Here is a 6,080-nt window from a genome sequence, read left to right as displayed (position 1 = left end):
TACCACCGAGGTAAGGCATCGCTAACCAGAAGAATTTTTTTTTTCTGGCTTAAAATAGGTTTCCAGTGTTTTACTCTTTCCTTTACAACCCTTTTGATTTGTGGTTTGATAAATGTACCTCGGTAACTGCAGGCATGAGATGAGTCAAATTGATTTTACCAGAGAAACAAAGGACTGCAGATGCTGGAATCTAGATGAAAAACATGATGATGCTGGAGGAACTCAGCAGGCCAGGCAGCATCCGTGGAGAAAAGCAGGCGGTCAACGTTTTGGGGTCAGGACCCTTCTTCAGGACTGGCCAGTCTGCTTATGAAAAGTACCTGGGCATTAGTCGTTGTATACACTTTTAATCAAGGCTTTCAGTCTTTCTGACTTCTTCCTGCTCTTGCAGACTTTAAAATTTTGGAGGCAATAATTTAGTTCAGAAAATGCATTGGGGGTGGGGAGAGTGGAGTTGATGAGAATGTGGGGAGAATGGGATACAGGGGAATGGGATCACTCTGTGAGCTGGCATAGACTAGATGGGCTGAATAGCCTCATTCAATGCCGTATGGAAACATGGGACAAGAGCGAAACTATCAAGTAAGGAGGCAGACCAGCAGGTTTTTCAGCTCCCCGAGACAACGTTTGTTACCTTTCCTTTCCAGGCGGTACGGTGGCATAGCGGTTAGCGTGACGCTATTACAGCGCCAGCGACCCGGGATCAATTCCCGCCGCTGTCTGTGAGGAGTTTGTACGTTCTCCCTGTGTCTGCGTGGGTTTCCTCCGGGTGCTCTGGTTTCCTCCCACATTCCAAAGACGTACGGGTTAGGAGTTGCGGCATGTTATGTTGGCGCTGGAAGTGTGGCGACACTTGCGGGCTGCCCCAGGCACATTCTCAGTAATGCTAAAAGAAGCATTTCACTGTGTGTTTCGATGTACATGTGACTAATAAATAAACATCTTATCTTATCAGTTGTAATGGACCCTGCTACGTCTCACCAGCCTTTTCTGTTTTTATTTGGAACTCAGTTATTCCTTTGATGGAGAAACCCAAAGCTTTGTCTCATTTGCTGGGTTAAATTCTGCTCACCTTGACTTGCCAATTCATCTTTGAAACAAGTGAATATTTCAGCTGGTTGATTAATTCTGATGTTAAATCCATTTTGGGGTAGGTGTCGAGGGATTGGATTGGTGACTGTCAATCTCGATCAACCGCTAGTAAGAAAACTGACACAGCAGATGCTGGCCAGTCTTCGTAGCCAGGAAGAGGTCCAAACAAGGAGCTATGCAGTTTAACTCAGCCTACTGGGTTTGTAGTTCAGAAATACTTACTATTTGGACAGTAGGCATAGTTTGTATTTAAAATATAATGTGAAAATGCTGGAAATACTGTGTTTTCTCATTATATTTTAAATACAAACTATACCCATTGTTAGGCAGCCTCTGTGGAGAGAACCACTGTTAACGGTGTATGACATTACATTGCTCCTTAGTACAGCTAACCTGAAGGTGTTACTTAGCCAGTTTATTAATTCAGTTTTATTGACATTAGTCCTGCGTTGCTTTGGTTTAGTCACATTGGATATTCTGGATTGTACCTTGTGCTGTGACCTGCCATATGATGACACTGTATATATAGATGCTCTGAAGTAAGTACCGTTGATATCATGTCCTTTGTCTGAAGGGCAGAGTTTATGGTTTAAATTCAATGTCATTTTTCAGTAAGGATCGCAAACTATAAGCCAATGTTGCATGGATACATGTACTGAAAGTGAATTTCAGAGTTCAGTACCGAGAGGTTTTATTTAGCAGTGGAGCAGCAAAACGGAGACGCAAGGCCGACAAAGAGGCAGACATAGCTGGGGCCCATGCGAGTATCCATGGCTACACCTTAAGGTACTTGCATGGGCCCCAGCTATGTCTGCCTCTTTGTTGGCCTTGTGTCTCCCAGAGGTTATATGGTGGTTTGATTGAGGAGCTAAGGCTATATGAAGTTAAACTATTTGGCTGAGAGTAATAACGTTAGTAATTGCTAATTACTTATCACGTCATCCAAGAGCATTGCTAGCACGGGCTAGCGTCAGAAAATAAAAATTACATTCCTTGCTGAGGAACAAAAGGTTTCATGTAAGCGGTCTTGGATTTATACAGCACCTGCACAGCTTAATGCATCCTTTACAGTCAATGACAAGAGGTCACCATTGTAATGTAGGAAATGCGGGAGCCAAGTTTTGCATAAAGAACCTAAATAATCTTTCTCAGTGACGTATTGGTATTGGTTTATTATTGTCAGTTGTACCAAGGTACAGTGATAAACTTGTCTTACAAACCGATCTTACAGGTCAATTCATTACACAGTGCAGTTACATCAAGTTAGTACAGAGTGCATTGATGTAGTACAGGTAAAAACAATAACAGTACAGAGTAAAGTGTCACAGCTACAGAGAAAGTGCAGTGCAATAAGGTGCAAGGTCACAACAAGGTAGATCATGAGGTCATAGGTCATGATGAGGACTCCAGGGAGGTCCCCTTTTGATATGGTGTTGAAGAATTTTTTTACATCCTGTGACCCCTCTTGCACAATTACAGTTTGTTCAAACTTACTCATCGATGATAAGCTGAAGTTTGATGTGGATTTTTTTGCAGTATTTATTCTGTAATTTTACAGTCTCCTCAAGATTATTGATGTATAACCTTATGACCAGTTTCCCTTTCCCCCTCAACTAACTCCTTGGCCTAGAACTTCTATCACCTCCCACCACAATGCTTATGTGCATTTTGCAATGACATTTTATCAGGAAACAGATCAGGGATCAGGTACTTACTGCGTGGTTCCCAAGTGATGACACATTGCTGACTGTGTGTGGTGCATATGCACCCAGAGGCACCTAGGTATGTGCAGTATTGCTCATGCAGAGACAACAGCTGTTTGGCTGCCACATCTGCACAACACCATTCTGCATGTGTGGCCTGTGAATCGTGTGGGCCACTTGGACTGGAGCGGGCATCCTCAATGCACGAGACCGGTTTTGGCCAGATATCGAGGGGAGATGCTTGACCAGGTGGGAGGCCATTGAGTCTGCTGCTTGAAGCCAGCTAAGGACAGGTTTTCTTCAAGCTCTGCATTTAATCCTCGCTATAGGTCTCCTTCTACCAGACCTCAACTGATTTTGGCCACTCCCCCACCACTACTAGCAGATTATGACCCCCTTCACTCTCCCCTAACCCAATCTTTACGGTCCTGATTCTCCCCCCACCTCCCCCGGCTGAGGTTATGAGTCTGCCACTAGCCCCCTCCCTGGGTCCCTCTCCACCATGACCCCTGTGATCTTCAACCTCTGCTTGATCCTTAACAGCAGAGCAACTTGGGACAGAAACTGTGATCATCCCAGCACATCTCCACTCTGCCCAATACTTGCCATGGTCAATTAGGTGAAACATCCCTCCTTGTAATTCTGTCCTGCCACCTATCAAGGGCACAAAAAATGCTTTCAATGGTAATCATGGGTAGATCATCACACATTGTTGTGTTACAGAAAGGAAATTCTGCAATGTTTCAGTGAACACTTTGAGCCCTGATCACAATGGGATTTTGTGGCAGTGTACCTGGTACACCACATGCATGGTTGAGTGTGCCTTTCCTGGCATGGGCAACCTCTGAAACTTGCCCTAATCCAATCTGCTATTCTTGTTCATGTACTAATATTTCCATGCTCCATTTGGATTGTACTAAGATCGCTAGTTTCAAGATGCCCTCTCACATTTATGTCACTGCTTTGATCTATTTGATCAAAGCTTGAGAACACACACCACCAGGCTCAAAGACAGCTCCTATTCCGCTGTCATAAGACTCTTGAACAGACCTCTTGTACGATTAAGATGAACTCTTGATCTCTCGATCTACCTCATCATGGCCCTTGCACCCTATTTGTCTACCTGCACTGCACTTCCTCTGTAACCGTAACACTATATTCTGTATTCTGTTATTGCTTTTCCTCTTGTGCTTGTGTTCGGAATGATCTGTCTGGATGGCATGCAAAACAAAGTTTTTCGCTGTATCTTGGTACATGTAGCAATAATTAACCGATTACCAATCATCTCATTACTTGAGATCTAGCTACACATCTCTTCCTATAGGTGTGCAAACACACTGCTTGTGGAAGGAGTCCTGCGCGTGTCTCAGCAAGTGATTTGCCCCAGTTTTTAAATGGCAGGACAGCAGTGAAGCCATGAGAAAATAAGAGAGGGTGACATACATTATGTTCTATTCTAACTGTTAAAGTATTCTGGCATAGTAAGCAAGCTGATGAAATTGCTTAGTCTTTAAGGAAATTATAATTTTATAACCTTCTGAATTACTTCAACAGTTAAATATGGTGAACAGTGACACGTTTATGTGGACCATCACGTGATACGGATGTGTCTGTGATATATCCAAAGGGAGCAGAAGGTAAAATCTTACAGCAGCCTTGAGTGCTGAGAGCCCTATCCTGTTGACATACTGCCACCTGGTGTTTTAGGCAAGCAATAACAGGCGATTCAATCTTCTCATGAAGCCTCAAGTTCTGATGTTCAGCATTTAACCCTTGAGATGTTGCGGGATTTCCCTTCTGCAACATAACATGATTCTGCCTGTGATTCCCATTGAAGGTCTCTTTTGTGTCCTTGATAGGTGGCAGGACAGAACTACAAGGACAGATGTCTACCCCGCACGGAGTGGATATGTGTTGGGATGATGCACGTTTCCTGTCTCAAGTGAAGATTAACTCCAGTCTCAGGATCGAGGGTTCCACAGGTAGGATAGTTAAGATCTGGACCTTCCCTGCGGATGATTTGGAATGGTTAGGTTGTGGAGAGGTGGTGGGGTTTGAGGGTTTGGAAGGAATGGAGAGGGGGAGGATAGCTTACTCAAGTGATAGGAACAGGAGCAGACCACCCAGCCCCTGTAGAGCCCACAGTCACCTCATCCTTTCTTCCTGGTACTCCACTACCAATGCAATTCATCCTCCTCCTGCTCACTCTTGTACTCTGCACCTTTCCCTCTCACCTGGCTGCTTCATCAATCGCCAAGCCCTGCTGCCTCTTTATACCAACTTATTTGACTGCTATCAGGCTTCTCCTGCTTGTTATAAGCAGTGGGAGCATTGCTTTGGTTCACCAGTGCAGACTTCGGTGGCATGTCTTGGATTGATATTGTTGTTCAACAGCCTAACTTGGACTTGCTTTGGTGGGTTAAATGCAAATGGGTTGCGCCACATTCAACTAAATCAAGTTAATATGTGGTGAAGGTGCGACTTTAAAATAGACAGTGTTGAATCACAGTTGTGCTGATTATTGTCAGAATCGGTCTGCTCTGCACACTGGTTGGTGGTGGACAAACCTCTACCAGAGAGCATCTGATGGACCTTCTGATCCCATCTCTGAATGTGGCATTTTGCTTAGGCAATTACATGGGATTTTGGTCCATTTTCAATGTGGGCCTTGGTCACCCATCCACCATTCATCACACCCCATATCTTTCTTCCTTGTGCTTATCTAGCTTCCTCTTAAATGCATCAACTTGCTTTACTTGTTAGCTGTGGTATAGCCACTTCCACATTCCAACTCTGTGTAAACAACTGTTTTGTCTGATTGTCTCTTAATTATGTCTTTTTTGCACAGTCTTTTTTCCTCTCTCCCTTCACTGTCTTAGAACATAGAACATTACAGCACAGTACAGGCCCTTCAGCCCACAATGTTGTGCTGACATTTTATCCTGCTCCAAGATCTAGCTAACCCTTCCCTCCCAAATGCTAACCCTTCCTTCCCAAGTCTCTTAAATGTCCCTCGTGTTTGCCCCCACAACCTCTGCCAGCAGTGCATTCCACGCACCCACCACTCTGTGTAAAAAAACTTACCCCTGACATCCCCCTTATACCTTCCTCCAATCACCTTAAAATTATGCCCCCTCGTGTTAGCCATTGTCGCCCTGGGAAAAAGTCACAAGTCAGAAATGCGGCCGCAGACCAAGTTCCCACACGTAGATACCTGCAACAGCTGGCGAATCCATCCTGCCGGCCTCCCGAATGCTCGCTCAGGTGTACAGGTTGTACCTAATT

Source organism: Pristis pectinata, chromosome 1, assembly GCF_009764475.1.
Source record: "Pristis pectinata isolate sPriPec2 chromosome 1, sPriPec2.1.pri, whole genome shotgun sequence".
NCBI classification, from domain to species: Eukaryota; Metazoa; Chordata; class Chondrichthyes; order Rhinopristiformes; family Pristidae; genus Pristis; species Pristis pectinata.
The sequence above is the reverse complement of the archived record's forward strand: the minus strand, read 5'-3'. Positions refer to the sequence as shown.